At 36.0% G+C, this 16,078-nt stretch overlaps 1 protein-coding gene and 1 non-coding gene across 2 annotated transcripts in view; both read right to left on the bottom strand.

Annotated features, from left to right (window-relative positions):
* The window catches only part of Hr83 (nuclear hormone receptor 83), a 40,871-nt gene that overhangs the window by 14,019 nt on the left and 10,774 nt on the right, over window positions 1-16,078 (bottom strand). The gene's annotated exons all lie outside the window — the stretch shown is intronic.
* TRNAQ-CUG (transfer RNA glutamine (anticodon CUG)) lies at window positions 8,014-8,085 on the bottom strand. The gene has a single exon. It is a non-coding gene; the product is annotated as a tRNA-Gln (tRNA).

The raw sequence follows: 16,078 nt of genomic DNA on the forward strand, positions 1-16,078 counted from the left end.
TAGTTAACAGATATTGCAAATATTCATTGAAACATACTGAAATTAGATTATTGATTTTCTTATGTAGAAAGATTAATACATAGATTATTTCTTTTCTGAAATGTGCGTATGATTTCACAATTTCTTAGTGTTGGTGGTTAATACTAGTACAGGAATTCCCTCTTTAGAGCAGAAATTCCCTTCTTACATCTTAGGCAAGATGGGAGTAGGCAAGATGGGAACTCCCATCTCGCCTAGAATGGCGGAGATTCTTATCTTGGAGATATCAGCGGCTGATAAATCGTTAGGCGAGATGGGATTAGGCAAGATGGGAGGACACCGTAGTGAGAAACGCCAGCAGGATTTTTTCCAAGGCGGATAGCGAAAAACAAGGGAAGTCGCAATTATATAAATCTTAATGCACATCACACAGAACTATATGCAGTAACGTAACTAAAGATTAGGGGGCACCCCTGCAAATAGCGGAAATGAGCCCTCGTCTCCATGTTTCTATTGTAAAGACAATGCGTAGCACTGCCTGATTATTCCAACTTTCAAGAAGGACTTACTGATGCTAAAAAGTGTGTTCCCTTATCTGCATATTAAAATGCTAGGTGTATATGTTTTTCTCTAAAGAAAAGTTTATGTTTGTCTCCTTTACTTTCAACAATGAGATATCGAAAACCACAAATGCTAGAAACGTGCCGTTTTCGCTGGTCGATTCCAAATTTTGTGTAGATTGTCCACTTCTAATTGAATATTTGAAAAACATTGTTGTTATTTCTTTATTACATTTTTTATGAGTACACTGGAAGTATAGAAATTTTAAAAAAGGAAAGCATCATATCCTACGAGTTATACATTCCAACTCCACATGATTGTATACGAGAGAAGTATATCTCTTAGGCGTTTGTTTCATGGCCAAATGATAATGAAAAACAAAGGAGAACCATTTTTCCAGTCTAAGATGAATCATTATTGTTTGGGGGTGTTTTGCCCAATGAACACCATATATCACTGACATTATAATTAATTGTGTATGTGATGTATTTGCTTATTATAGGAAAGGGGGGCAAGAGTACGCAAATTTCAATTAAACTTATATATTTTGGTAAAAAAATAGTTACAACGGAAAACTTTTACATGGAACACAAAACTTGAACTCTCCTTTACGAAATGTGAACTCAACTTTTATATACCTCTGTCCTTGGAGAAACTATAATGCATAAAATGAAAACATTCAAATTCGTACTCTTGCCCCTATATGTGGGGCAAGAGTACGAAATCAAAGAGGCAAGAGTACGCACCCAAAAAAGTATTAACAATTATCACAAATGAAGGTGCCTACTCCTTCATACAATGTGCATTATTCATGCCACCATTCATGGCATCTTGCGCAATTGATCCAGTCTCCTATTGGTGGATCACTGTAGGTGATATTGCATAATGAACACTCGTACACTACTTCCTCACTGACCTGAGGAGCTACCTTCGGTTGTAGCTTTCTTGGTGCAAGTTGATATTTGCCTTTGCTCTTTGGAGGGCGCCGTTTCAGAAGTAAGTTCTGCTTGAAAGGAGAGGATGTCAGAATCTCTGATTGACCTCGAGAAGTTCAAGATTTTTGGTTGTGGGCTTGGTGGCAGTCGGAGGAGGACTGACAACCACCAAAGGAGTGCATGATGTGGACGGTCTACATGGGCCACTGCTTACCTCCAGTGAAAATCCAGTTTTACTGGTTGGAGGTTTGGTAACAGATGAACGAGCAGCCGGCAGAGGAGTGTTTGATGTGGACAACCTGCATGAGCTCCTCCTTGCTTCTAGTGAGAATCCAGCGTTACTGGTTGAAGGTTTGGTAACAGATGAATGAGAACGAACAACCGGCTGAAGAGTGTTCGAAGTGGACAGCCCCTATGAGCTCTTGCTTGTTTCTAGTGAGGATCTAGCGTTACTGGTTGAAGATTTGGTAACAGATGAATGAGAACGAGCAACCGGCAAAGGAGTGCTTGATCTGGATGCGCCGCATGGGCCCCTTTTTACTTCCAGTGAAACATCCGATGAACGATTTTGGGCTCTATTCAGGTCTGATGCTTCATTTGTTGCTTCAGGAATGCTTCCATCTTCAGAGCTGGCTTCTACATTTAAGTCTACCACATCCACAATGGAGGGAAGAAAATCTTCTTCAGTAAACACATCTGGATTCAGTGGGACAACTCCAGATTCTTGAAGGCTGGATACCAATGGTTGCAGCTTTGTAGTAAGCCTCAGTAAACAAACTCGAAACTTGGAATTAGGCGGGATGGATGATTCCTCATCCATTTATCACACACTGTTGAATACCAGGAGTTCAGCGGTCAAAAACAGGAGCTATCTAATGGTTTCAAATTATGGCAGGTATGGGGTGGTAAACTCAACATCACTATCCCATTTTGCCTGCAGAAATCAATCGCCTCGATTGAAATGTGAGAGGTCTGATTGCCAACAAGTAACAATACCATTTTCGTAACCGAATTTGATCGCACATATTGGTGTAAATAATATAACCATTCTACGAAAAGTTGTGAGTTGATGAACCAGAATCAGATATCATTCCCACAGAACTCGGCGGCGAGCCATCGAATAATTCTTGTTTCATTCGTTTTCTGGGAAATATCTGGGGAATAAAGGAACCAAATGCACTCACCAGGAAACAGCTGTTATGTTAACTCCAAAATCACTAGATAGTTTTATTCACAACTGATTTTTAGTCGACTTTTGGAACGTTATGAAGAACCGTATTTATGCCAGTTTCGTACATGTTGTAGATATCCCGTAGAGAAAAGCCGTTTTCTCTTACAAGATCTTTTAGATAGTGAAAAAAGCGTTCAACTTGTGGCTTGCTAAAACCACGAGCTCCCCAGACCAGTCTTTGAAGGCTGTCGCAAAACAATAGTCATATGTCTACGACGGAAAGACTGTCCAATCTCTTCCTCCCATTCGATTCGCATGGCTAAAAGATATGGGGCAACTAGTTACGTTAAGCAAAATTGTATGCCATTCTTCTTAGATCTTTTAAAGTTGTCATAGAAGAATTGATCCAGTAATGTAATATATTCCACTAATTCGTTCTCCATTTCTTCGGTAAATAGGCCTACTGGCTTTATTGTGCCTAAAGACGTTGCAGATTCTCATTTAAATAAAGAAAAGAAAAATCCTTAATTCTCCTTATATCAGTAATGGGAATGTATAGGATACAAACAAATCAGATATTATTTAGACCCTTTATAAAAATATATTTCCAAATTTGGCTTATTCCATCAGTTACAGAATGCTTGTCACCTACGAGGGTAACTTGAAAATTTCTCGACCTATCTTTGATGAAGCTACATATTGTCAAATGTTAGGTTAGGTTAGCTTCTTATATCTTTGAAGGATCCCATACCAATCATTGGACTGACACCGCAGTCATTTTAACGTATGATTACTAAAGGACTGACTACTACAGGAAACATATGGTAGGCGAACTTTTTAGTATGGCACTAATCACGCGTCAGAACGACTCTGCATAAGGCCCATTGAAATTTATTACTGAAAACTACTGAAATTTAAGATAAAAGAGGACAAAGCGTAGCATTTCTAAAACCTGAATAAAATAAGCAAGCGTAATGTTATTCAATAACTGCAGATTTAACTATCTCACACGTTTATCTGTTTCGAAAACTCAAACACCACCTTAGATATTTTACGTAATTAGTGGTATTTAGAATAACAATTTATCCCTCGTACATAAGAAAATATCAGGATTCTTCAGAATTCTTAACGTTATAGGCTACATATGGGAACCAGTATTCGTAAAGTTTGCCGTCACTCTCTATTACAACGGAATCTACATTCTTTTTTGTTTGTTAGATCTAAATCAAATTGGAGTCTTTTTTCATAGAACAGAAGGGGCAAGAGTACGCACGCGTACCCTTGCCCCCTCAGTACACAATTGACTTTCCCGTGATGTTGTACAGCCAACTGTTGGAAGAAAGTCAATTTACTCCATCCTGTCAAACAATGGATATGTTAGAAACTAACGCTTTATAGTACTTTGAAATCGTTAAAAAATTGTGTAAGTTATTCATTAACTACTTATGTCCCAATATTATATCAAACTATTAGAAAAACATAAATAATTACCTAAATAACTTATAGTTTGCCGCAGCACACTCAAACTTGTTTAGGTTCTAGATGCCATTAACATCAAACTCCACGTGACGCATTATTGCCATACGCGAATATATTCACCTGATTTTAGGGAATCGTATCCTTACCCCCCACGTACTCTTGCCCCCCTCTACTCTACATACTGCATGCAAGAAGAAAGAAAACGCTGATCATACATGAATTAGAAACTCCAACCGAAAGTGGGTTCAAATCTTGCAAACGATGCGAGATATTGTAAAAATAATCGAAAAAAAGTCTTCCCTTTATGGTACCTCTTGCCGAGTTTTATCAAGACGTCTTTCATTTGTGTCTGTAAAGGGACATGTACAGATTCTGTGAGGAATGACAAGGAAAGTCATGCTCACATGTGAATGATGTGCTGTGTAAAGAGCGCAGGTGCAGCTACTCTATGTTTATATGTTTGTGTGCACCTACTCTATGTTTAGGTGCATAAAGTTCTATGTTTATATGTTTGTGGCCAATTATTTCCACAGAGATCTCAAAAACCAGAAATGCTAGAAGCGTGCTATTTTCGCTGGTCGATTCCAAATTTTGTGTAGATTTGCCAGTTCTCATTCAAATTTTCAAAAAACTTGTTTTTATTTTTCTATTCCACATTTTAGGCATTGTTTTGGTCCTATTAGTTCAATATTACAACTAGGTTGATACCCTTGTGAAAGGCAACCAGTAGGAAAGATACGTATAGCGGGTTGATGGACCTTTCAGGCGCTTTGCTTTAATCTGAATGACAACGTATTGCAAGCTGGCTACTTCGAAAGGTTGTTGGACCCACAATGAGGCGTACTCGGTTATGGAATTATAATTTTTAAAAAAATATATTTGCATTTGGTATCATCTATTACTTATCCAAGTTAGTCACAAACTCACCGGAACATACATTTATATGTTTGTCTACTCCATCCGGGTAACATAAAAATTACAATAATCCTGCATGCTTACACCTCCAGATAGCGAAATACAAATATTTGAACAAACTTCTAGGCTTATTGATAGCAAATAATATATCTTCTTCTAAATATTCGCACCATACTTTACATTCACACTGTCGGCTACTTGATTACACTTTCATTATAGGCTACAATAAGAAAAAGCATTTCACCGTTGAAGTTTCGTCAGAAGTTAAATCAAGTTCTAATTGTTACTATAGAAATAAACAAATAAATAGATTGTTAAAGAGAATAATATAAAAGCACCAATACAAAAACGAACAATTAATAGTATTAACACCCAGAATTTGATAAAAATTAAAAATATAAATAAATAAAAATAGAGGCAAACTGAGACTTTATTGTACTCACTGAATTTTCGGAGATAAAATCCAGGACCAGCGGCTAAAAGTGGGATAAAGTTCGTATTACTTAAAAACCGACGAGAATTTTCGAATCCAAAAAGAAGGAACAAAAAGGTGAATTACAGAGGATAAATAACACAGAATTCCAAAGATATCCGAGTCACCAACCATATTGTAAAAGTGAAGTCCAATCATCTAAGATGGGGAGGATATGTCGCTTGCATAAGAAACACGTGTGATATGTAAATAAATTATGAAAAGCCCCTCGCGAATGGAATAGGCAAAAAAAAATGGGGATGTCTTAGTACAGTAATATCGAAAATGGATTCTGCTTACGTTTAGTATGTTCTGTTTATGGATTCGTATATTATGACGGTTTTTAAATACCTATATATTAAAATGCTAGGTTTATAGAAAAATATGTTCGTCCGCAATCCTTTTGACAATGAGATCTCGAAAACTACAAGTGCTAGAAACTGTGCCGTTTTCACTGGTCGATTCCAAATTTTGTGTAGATTGTCTAGTTCTCATTCAAATTTTCAAAACCCGTGTCGTTATTGTTCTATTCAACATTTTAGGGGCCGTTTTGAGCTCATAAGATTTACATTTTTTGCAGGCCGAAAATACGGTGTTAGGCAACCAGTAGAGAAGTTACGTATGGCGGGTTGACGGGCATTGCAGGCGCTTTGCTTAAATCTGAATGGCCAAACCTATTGCATGCTGGCAACTTGAAAGGCCTCAAGAGAGGCAATGAGGCGTATTCTGACAGATATGAGTTTATTAGAAAAAAAAAATTTCCACTTGATATCGTGTTACTTCTATAACTTTGCAACAAGCTCACTCCAACATCTATACATAGCAATTCATTTCCATTGTGTCTTCTATCCTTTACTTGTGTGAGTAAGGAGACATGCACAATGGGAAGGAGATTCATAGTCAAGGGCGCCCATGTTGTGGTTTCCAAGGGGGGAAAAATATAAGCGAGGATTCAAATATAGTTTCAAATTTCGCTATAACTAATGTAAAAATTCGATTGAAATTTTGTTACTCCCAAGTACGATTTCCTCTTGGGGGTGGCGAGCGCCCCACCTTGCCCCCCCCTGATGGGCGCCCTTGTTCATAGTCATAACAGGACGATGCGCTGAGTAGATATCGCAGGTTCAGCAAGTCTATATATTAAAATGCTAGAAAAGTTTATATATTAGTGCCCAGTGCTTTCGACAATGAGACCTCGAAAACCACAAATGCTAGAAATGTGCAGTTATCGCTGTCAATTTCAAATTTTGTGTAGATTTGCCAGTTCTCGTTAAAATTTTCAAAAAAAAAATCTTGTTTTTATTTTTCTTTTCCACATTTTAGGTATTGATTTGGACCTATTAGTTGAATATTGAAACTAGGTTGATACCCTTGTCAAAGGCAAGCAGTAGAGAAGCTACGTATGGCCGATTGATGGACATTTCAGGCACTTGGCTTTAATTTTCCACAAACTTACCCCCAACATTTTATATATTAAAATACCAGATTTATATGTTCATCTATAGCAATTCACTCCCTTTGAGAGTCTTCCTGTGCTTTATTTGTGTTCGTAAAGGGACTTGCACAGATATTGTGAGAAGTGGGAAGGAGATTCAGGCTTATATTAGAATTGTGCGCTGTGTAAATAGCACAGGTTGAGATAGTTTCTATATCAGTGGCGGATCTAGGGGAGGCGATCGCCCCCCCACCAGAAGAGGAAACTTTCTTATTTTATATATACAAATAAAAACCATCCCAGAGTTTGAAGCTCTTAAAAGTAGCTTAAAGTAGCAGTATGACAGCCCCCCCCCCCCCCCAGAAGTCGGTCCTGGATCCGCTCCTGTTCTATGTAAGAGTTTATAAATGAAATTTCACATTTGCAGCTTGAATGAATCCCCACATTCGGTACCTCGTGAATAAATAAAGGGGAAATTTCAATATTAAAGACATTGTCCTTCTTCCATTAGAAGCGATATTTTTGAAATATGCTAAAAACGTGTATATCCTTATTTCTATTCAAGAGTTGATGTATCGGATTTTACACCTCCAACGTAAACGAATCCTCACATACGATACTTTGTGAACAAATGAAGGGAAGTTTCAATATTATTAAAATTGGCCTCTTTTCCCTCTTAGGCGCAAAATTGTCATAAACGTTTATTTTTAACCAAGAGTTAATATTTCGAGTTTCATCCCTCCAGCTTCAGAGATTCATGAATCACACTACTCTTGGGCGAAATTTTGAACTCCCTTTATCCCGCTTAGGATCACTATTTCCAAACCAAAATCTTTCTTATCCCTTATCTTCGTGACAAACGTAGTATTCTCTCCAGATTTCACGTTAATACCCATAGTACTATGGACTGGGTGATGATGAGTCACTCTTATGCATTTTGCCGGCTAGGCTAAAGGAGGCGGTGATGCTGAGAAATGAATGAAATGGTGTAATGAAAAAAGTGCAAGGAAACGTAAGAACCCCGATAAATTCACGCACACGGTGTTTGTGCACCACGAAGTTCACTTGGCGTGAGCTGGGATCGAACCAGGGACTCCCTGCTCCAGAGGCGAGCGCTCTACCACTGAGCCACCACGGCTCTTTCTTAGAGTAGAAATTATATTAAGAGCAATCTGAAAGATAGGGCTTATTTTCTGGTTAAGTCTTATTTTTATCGATTGAACTTCCATGATTCATCATAAGTAAAACATGTAGATTGTCTTTTCTGAGATTCTACTTTGTTTATACTCTATTAAAGATATATTTGTAGTTATCTTTTAGTGCAATGCTTTGACACTCAAGGACGCACATAAGAACTAAGAAAAAATCGTAGATTTGCCTTACACATACTCCGCGTGTGTGTGACAATGTTTCGTCATCTCCGAATCTTCTGAGTCACAGGTCCGTCCGGGTCACCGGGTCTGCTGAGTTATGATTCATCTAACTGCTTCCGAGTCAAGAGTCAGCCAGTTCGTGACACATTCCATTACACTGCTAGGGACACAGTGGCTCAGTGGTAAAGCGCTTACCCCTCGTGTATGGGGTCCTTGGTTCTGTACTCGGCCAAGTAAGTTTGTGGTGGACAACATCGTGTCCGTGGGTTTTCTCGGGGTTTTCCCGTTTCCTCTCACCATCTCACTCCACCAATTTTTTCCATCATCTTTCGCTTGCCTTAATCATCCGTCTCTCTTAGCCTTAAGTGCGTAATCGTGAGACGTTAAACCAAAAGATTTCCTTTCATTTCATTGCATTACACTGCTACTCAAATTCAAAACCATGTCCGTAATTAGGGTCTATGGCTGATACTAAACAACATGTCATTTCGTTCTATATAAAGATGGTAAGATTATTAATTAAGACAAATTTGTACATATATAAACACACATGAAATTAGAACGTAATACCTCAAAATTGTTTTAAAGAGAATAATTGAAAACATGTAAGATTTGAATATTGTGAAACTTGTTTTCATTTTAAAAAATCGAAGACTTCTTTGACATACCATATATTTCACTGTCAACCTATTACAAGTCGTTTGCCGTTCATTTTTTTAAATTTTTATTTGCTTTCTTTATAAAACCTACTGCTTCCTCCATATATTTCTTCTTCTTCTTCTTCTTCTTCTTCTTTTTAAAATTTGTATAATGGCAGTAAAATGGGCGTTCTGAGCGTTACGTTAAGGCTTGCTTTTATCTTCTGTGAAGCAACAAAATGCCTGTGGCAGCGCGCAAGTCAATCATTCATAATAAAATATTCACTACGATCGACTGTTTTTTGTAGCTGTTCAACCAACGAACGAATCGGAGAGCAAATGTTCATTCTGTATGTAGTCAAAGTCCTTCCCTCTTCCCAATGACATCAAACAACAAAATGGTGGCACTGTTTCTCAGGTGGGCGGGAAGGGTATTTCTGTTCGTTTTTTGATGTGTTTCCTGAGCTGTTGGGTCTGTTCACAAGACAGCAACATCAATAAATAGATTACCGCGTACACACACACACACACACACACACATACGACAAAATGAAAGTGAAGTATACAGAAGTTACAGTTAACGTAACTTGAAAAAAAAAATCATTTTAGAAATATACATTTCATATACTGTGAAATGAGGTGAATATAGGATGACAATAATTTCAACAGCTAAAAGTAGGACACTTAAAAATGAAAATATTGCAGGAAAACTTATTTTGGAATACAGTAAAGTCTCGATTATGCACACGGAATCGCAGACAATGCGTAAAGTGGCCGAAAAGGATAGAAATCAACACGTATCGTATTTTTATTTACGATAGGGGCCTACATATACAATTATGACTGCTTACAAATTCCTTATAAGCAAAGATAGCAATGGCGAAAAAAGCCTTTAGGAGGAAGAAAAGGCTATTTTGTGGGACCTTGAATTAAGAGTTGAGAAAGAAAAAGACTCATAAAATGCTTCGTGTGGAATATTGCACTATATGGAACAGAAACATAGACATTAGGCAAAAATAATGAAAAACGAACGACTTTAAGCTTTCGAAATGTGGGTGTGTTGAATTAGCTAGGTTGAGCGGAAAAAGAATCAGAGGTTGTTAGAAATGGTGGGAGGAAAAGAATAATTTCAAATATTACTAGCTGGAAATAACCATTCTTTGCATGTGGGCTGTATTTGGAAGTAAAACGCCTGTAGGGTGTCTCCATTCATTTCAGCGACCGCGAAAACTATGGATTTGACACTAATACCGCTCATTTTGGATTATTTTTACATGTCTTGATAACTCCCACAGGTGACCCCAGGTCCGCATACAATAGGAGTAGTATCTGAATTTGAAAGTCATCGCTAATGTGAGTATCACGATTGACCTCAGCGACCGCGAAAACTAGGGATTTGACACTAATATCGGTCATTTTGGATTATTTTTACGTGTCTCGGTAACCCCCCCTTCCCGGTGAACCCCTGCCTGCATACAATGTTGGCTGAAGTTGAAAGTCATGGCTAATGGAAGTTTCACCATTGATCTCAACGACCGCGAAAACTATGGATTCGATACTAATATCGATCATTTTCTACTACTTTTACATGTCCCGATAAATGGCCCCCCTGAGAACCCCTCGTTCGAATTTTGAAAAACCGCTTCGTCTTGGTCTGGGGCCTGGACCAAGGTACCCGTGACCAAAGTTTGGTAGCTCTCAGTACAGTCGTCTGGTTCCTAGGCCACACACAGACACACACACACACAAAGTCTTTATTTTATTTATGTTAGATTAGATTAAGAAGAGAAAGAGAAACTGATTGGAATATTGGCTAAGAAGGAATTGTATCATGAGGGACGTGCTAGAGAGTATGGTGGCAGGAAAGAGAGGAAGGGCACGAAGGAGACTACAATTAATGGTCGATAGCAAAACAGAAAAATCATTCGTGAAGACGAAGAGGTTAGAGGAAGACCGTGGAGCATGGAAGCTTCCCAGTTGCAGCAAGTGACCTGCCAATAATGGCAGAATACCTTTAATGATGATGATGACAAGTTTCTTGGTATCCTACTTCACAAAAAATGATCAACTGTTTTTTAACAGGGCTATTCGTTTAAAACACCTCTTCTTTCTTTGTAATTGCTTTTTAAAACAATATTATACAAAAAAAGGAGGAAATAAGACTGCGGGTAATTGATAATTTACTGTAAATAAATAATATTAGAGTAAAATAATACAAAAACGTTAAACCAAACAGTTTTTATTGTATAGTTGGAAACATAATAAACTACGTTTCCATAACGAACATATAATTATGTTAAAATTACACTCCTACCATCAAGCTTGAAATTATTATTTATTCCTGATCCTCTTAGGCTAAGAGCGAAGTAAATAAGACAGTAGTGTAAGGGAAAAAACACAAATTTATCCTTGTAAACTTGTTCAGGATATTCATGATTACATACCTTAGAATTCAAGTATAAGATTATAATAAGAAAAACGCATTTATGCATTTTAAAATTCATTTTTATTTCAAAAGAAAGAAAGAACAAACACTAAAGAATAAAAATAAAATCAAAAATACTTTACAAACATGTTTTGATTTAAAAAAAAATAAATTAACAAATCATAATAGAAAGTAAAAATTAATACTTTTCAAGAAAACTACTTTTAAAAAAATTCCCATTTATGCTTGACTGGAAAGAAAAGCATGGGGAGGGCTCTGAAATACAATCAGTGTGTAAGTTCGTTTATGAGGACGCTCCCCATGCTTTTCTTTTCAGTCTAATATAAATAGAAGTTTTTTTAAAAGTAGTTTTCTTGAAATTAAATTTGCTATAGTATTAAAATAAATAGTAGTGCAGAAAGAAAGCATGTTTTTAACAAATCATTTTAATTTTATTTGTTTTTAATTCTTTTAGTCCTAATTAATTTGAACAATATTTTATTCTATTTCTTAGACTTATTATTTGGATTTTATTTCTCGTAGGATCATCACGGTACGTTCCTACTACAAATTACTCAGTTTAAAATATATCGAAATATATGAAAGTAACAACGGAATGGGAAATTATTTTTTACTCCTGATTCGTGTGGTGAAATTATTTTTTACCCATTGATTCATAAGGAAAATCATTTTTACGCACTAATTCATATGGAAAATTATATTTTACACTCTGATTCATTTGGGAAATCATTTTTTACTCTCTGATTCATGTGGGAAATTATTTTTTACCCATTGATTCATATGGCAAATTATTTTTGCCCACTGATTCATGTGGGAAATTATTTTCTACCCACTGATTCATATTCAGTTCATCTTTGGTGCATGGAGTCCTTGGTTCGATCCCAGCTTACGCCAAGTGAACTTTGTGGTGGAAAAACTCCATGCACGTGGGTTTTCTCGGGATTCTTCAGTTTTCTCCCACTTTTTATTCCACCATTTTCGTCCATTATCATAATTACTGTCTCACTTAACCTAGCTGGTATAACCGTGAAACGTAAAACTTAAAGAATTTTTTTTTATTTCCACTAATTAATTTGGAAAATAACCTTTTTACCCACTGATTCATATGGAAAATTATATTTAACTCACTGATCCATATCGGAAGTTCCTTTTACTCACTGATTCGTACGGAAAATTATTTTTTACTCGCTGATTCGTAGGGAAATTATTTTCTTCCCATTGATTAATATGGGAAATTATTTTTACCCAACGATTCACATGGGAATTTTTTTACACACTGATCCATATGGGAAATTATTTTTTAACTTCTGATTCAAAAGGAAAATTACTTTTACTTACTGATTCATATGGGGAATTGTTTTAGCCACCGGTTCACATGGGAAATTACTTTTACACATTGATTCATATGTGAAATTATTTTCTAATCACTGATTCATATGCGAAAATATTTTTTTACCCGCAGATTCAGATGGAAAACTATTTTTTCCACACTGATTCATGTCGGAAATTATTTTTCATACAATGATTCAAATGGAAAATTATTTTTATCTACTGATTCATATGAGAAAGTTTTTACCCAAAGGTTCACATGGGAAATTATTCTTTCACGTTGATATATATGAGAAATTATTTTTATCCACTGGTTCCCATAGTAAATTATTTTTACCTACTGATTCATATGGGAAATAATTTTTACCCATTGATTCATTTGGAAATTACTGTACTTTTATCTACTGATTTATATCGGAAATTATTTTTTACCTACTGATTCAAATGAATTTTTTTTTCACATTGATCTATATGAGAAATTATTTTAACTTACTGGTTCCCATGGTAAATTATTTTTACCCACTGATTCACGTGGGAAATTATTTTTATATACTGATCCATGTCGGAAATTATTTTTTATCCACCAATTCAGTGGGAAATTATTTTTTACTCACTGATCCGTATTGGAAATTCATTTTACTCACGGATTCGTACGGGAAATTAATTTCTATCCACTGATTCATATGGGAAATTATCTTTTAACCACTGATTCATATGGGAAATTATTTTTACCCATTGGTTCATATGAGGCATTATTTTTATCCATCGATTCACATGAAAAATTATTTTCGATCCACTGATTTATATGGAAAATTATTTTTTACCCATAGATTCATATGTGAAATTATTTTCTACCTATTGACTCATATGGGAAAGAAATTTTTTACCCACTGATTCAAATGGGAAATTAATTTTTACACACTGATCCACATCGGAAATTATTTTTACCCACTGATTCATATGAAAAATTACTTTTTACCCACCGATTCACATGGAAAATTATTTTTATACACTGATCCATATCGAAAATTATTTTTAACCCAATGATATTTCATATGGGAAATTAGTTTTTACCGAACTGTTCACATTGAAAATTATTTCTTACACAATGATTTATATGGGAAGTTATTTTTATGCATTAATTCATATGGGAATTTATTTTTATCTACTAATTCATATGGGAAATATTTTTTTACACAATGATTCATACGGGAAATTGTTTTTATCCATTGATTCATATGGAAAATTATTTTTTAACTGCTGATTCATATGAGAAATTATTTTTCGTTCAAATCAACTGGAACTTTAATATGGTTTTGCTAATTTCTTCTTTTAAGTCTAATTTAGTATTCCTTGATAGTTCGAAATGAATTTTTGTTAAATATAAAGTTAGTATTTCTTAAATAAAAGTTCATTAATTAAATATTAAAATTATATGCCACGAAGTTTTCACTAAATAAAGAACATTTGAATGTATTGGAGGAAAATCAGTTAAAATTAAATAATTAAAAATCCAGATAATTTTAAAGGAAAGAAAAATATATCACACAAATCAATGGATTAAAGTAAAGATGATGGAGGTATTCAGCAACTTTAAGCAAAAGTAAATAGGTCTATAATTCAAAATTAAATTATAACTGCTACCAGGTTATAGAAGGATTTTTTGTGGATACTCTGTATATTTCGTAAAGACAGTGATTATTATTTTCGATTTGTACTTTATTCTGCGACGCATATAAGTTCTTTCTTTGGTCGGAATTGCTTCTTTCCCACATAATTGGACAAAGAATTCTTTCATCGCTCTTTCATATATATATTTAAAACATTGCTTTTGGTCCAAACATTTCAGTTAGTGACGAACCATTTCAGTGTTTCTCCCTGACTTATTATATGCACAGTATATATTCTATAGTTATTGGGAAATGAATTAAGTGTTTTCTTAATCGCTTATGAAACATTGCAATAGATTAGAGAAATACGGGCTGACCAGATGTTCCAGTGACCAAAGTGGCACCAATTGCGTTGTTTTGCAGCTCGTTATCTGTACTTTCTCACCCCAGGGTATCGCCGTGTCTAGTGCATTTGCCGTGTCTAGTGTATTGCCGTGTCAAGGACAGTTGACTAAAATTAACACACATTATTTTTCGTATTCTGCTTGCATGTTCATATAGGTGCTTTAACTGAGTGATTCTTGAAATGAACTGCCAACCCTCTTTAATTGACCACTGCAGCCCGTACCTTGAGCTTTGGTGCTCAGGGAGTTTGACTCCGGTGTTGTACGCAGCCACCACGCACGTTACGTCGGGAACCAAGTACGATTGTGTGTTAAGGGGCACAAGCTATTAGCCGGCGAAGGACGTTTTCTTACGGCTAGCCCCCAACTAGTGAAGTCCCAGGTCCGCAGACCTTGTGCGTTTAAAATGTTATACACGCGCCCTCCAACATCAGCATTCTACTTTGGAGAATTTCTTGTTTAATTTGCTGAAGATTCATCTTTACGCTTCAGGATTGTTTGGCGCAGCAACTGGATCCCTCGTGGAATTGTCCTAACAACTTTTCCCCAGTGCTAATCCCCCAAGTGCGTCAATGGTGTGAGAGAAGCATTTGCAGTGAGATCTGAATTGTAATCATATATATATATATATAAAGGGCTACATTGCATAAAAAGGCAAAGTGTGATTTCAGTGATGAAAATTATTACACATATTCTGTGTCGTGTTGTGTTAATTTCTTTTCGTTATTTTTTTTTTATATAATAGTGTTTAATAAATAAGTATAGTGTTATTTAATCCAGTGTGTTTTCGTTGTTTGTATGAGTGATGTTTGTGTGCGTTATGGACTGGATGACCGTCTGATCGTCCGGGTGGTTTTCGAGACGAGACACCCGAACCTCTCGGCGCCTAATGCTCATCTCATCATTGAGACCGACGAGCGATTTGGGAACAATTTGTAACTCTTCTTAGAGAGGTCCTTCGTCCTGTCCAGATAAGTTCCAGTCTCAGGAGAATACTTATTGGTAGGACCACGAACCACGAACAGCGACCAGATTACACGGAGTGGTTACAAATAAATGTTCACCCAAACAGAGACCTCAAATTGAAAAGGTTACAAAATCTTATTAAATCCCCATACTGGGGAAGTTTATTCAAATATGAACTCACTTGTTGTGTTACTTGTAGTTTATTTCATTTCTAGTTTTTTTGGGGGGTGGGGGGCGCTTATTGATTTACTCAAATCCTGAAAGAAATACGAAGCAGGGTAAAACTATTCCAAATATATGTTGCATGAAAGAGGGATTTGTGGTTTCCTTTCTGGTTCTTCATCAGATTGTCACATTTGTTTTGT

Source organism: Thermobia domestica, chromosome 8 (genome assembly GCF_964235325.1).
Source record: "Thermobia domestica chromosome 8, izTheDome1.hap1.1, whole genome shotgun sequence".
In the NCBI taxonomy this organism is placed as follows: Eukaryota; Metazoa; Arthropoda; class Insecta; order Zygentoma; family Lepismatidae; genus Thermobia; species Thermobia domestica.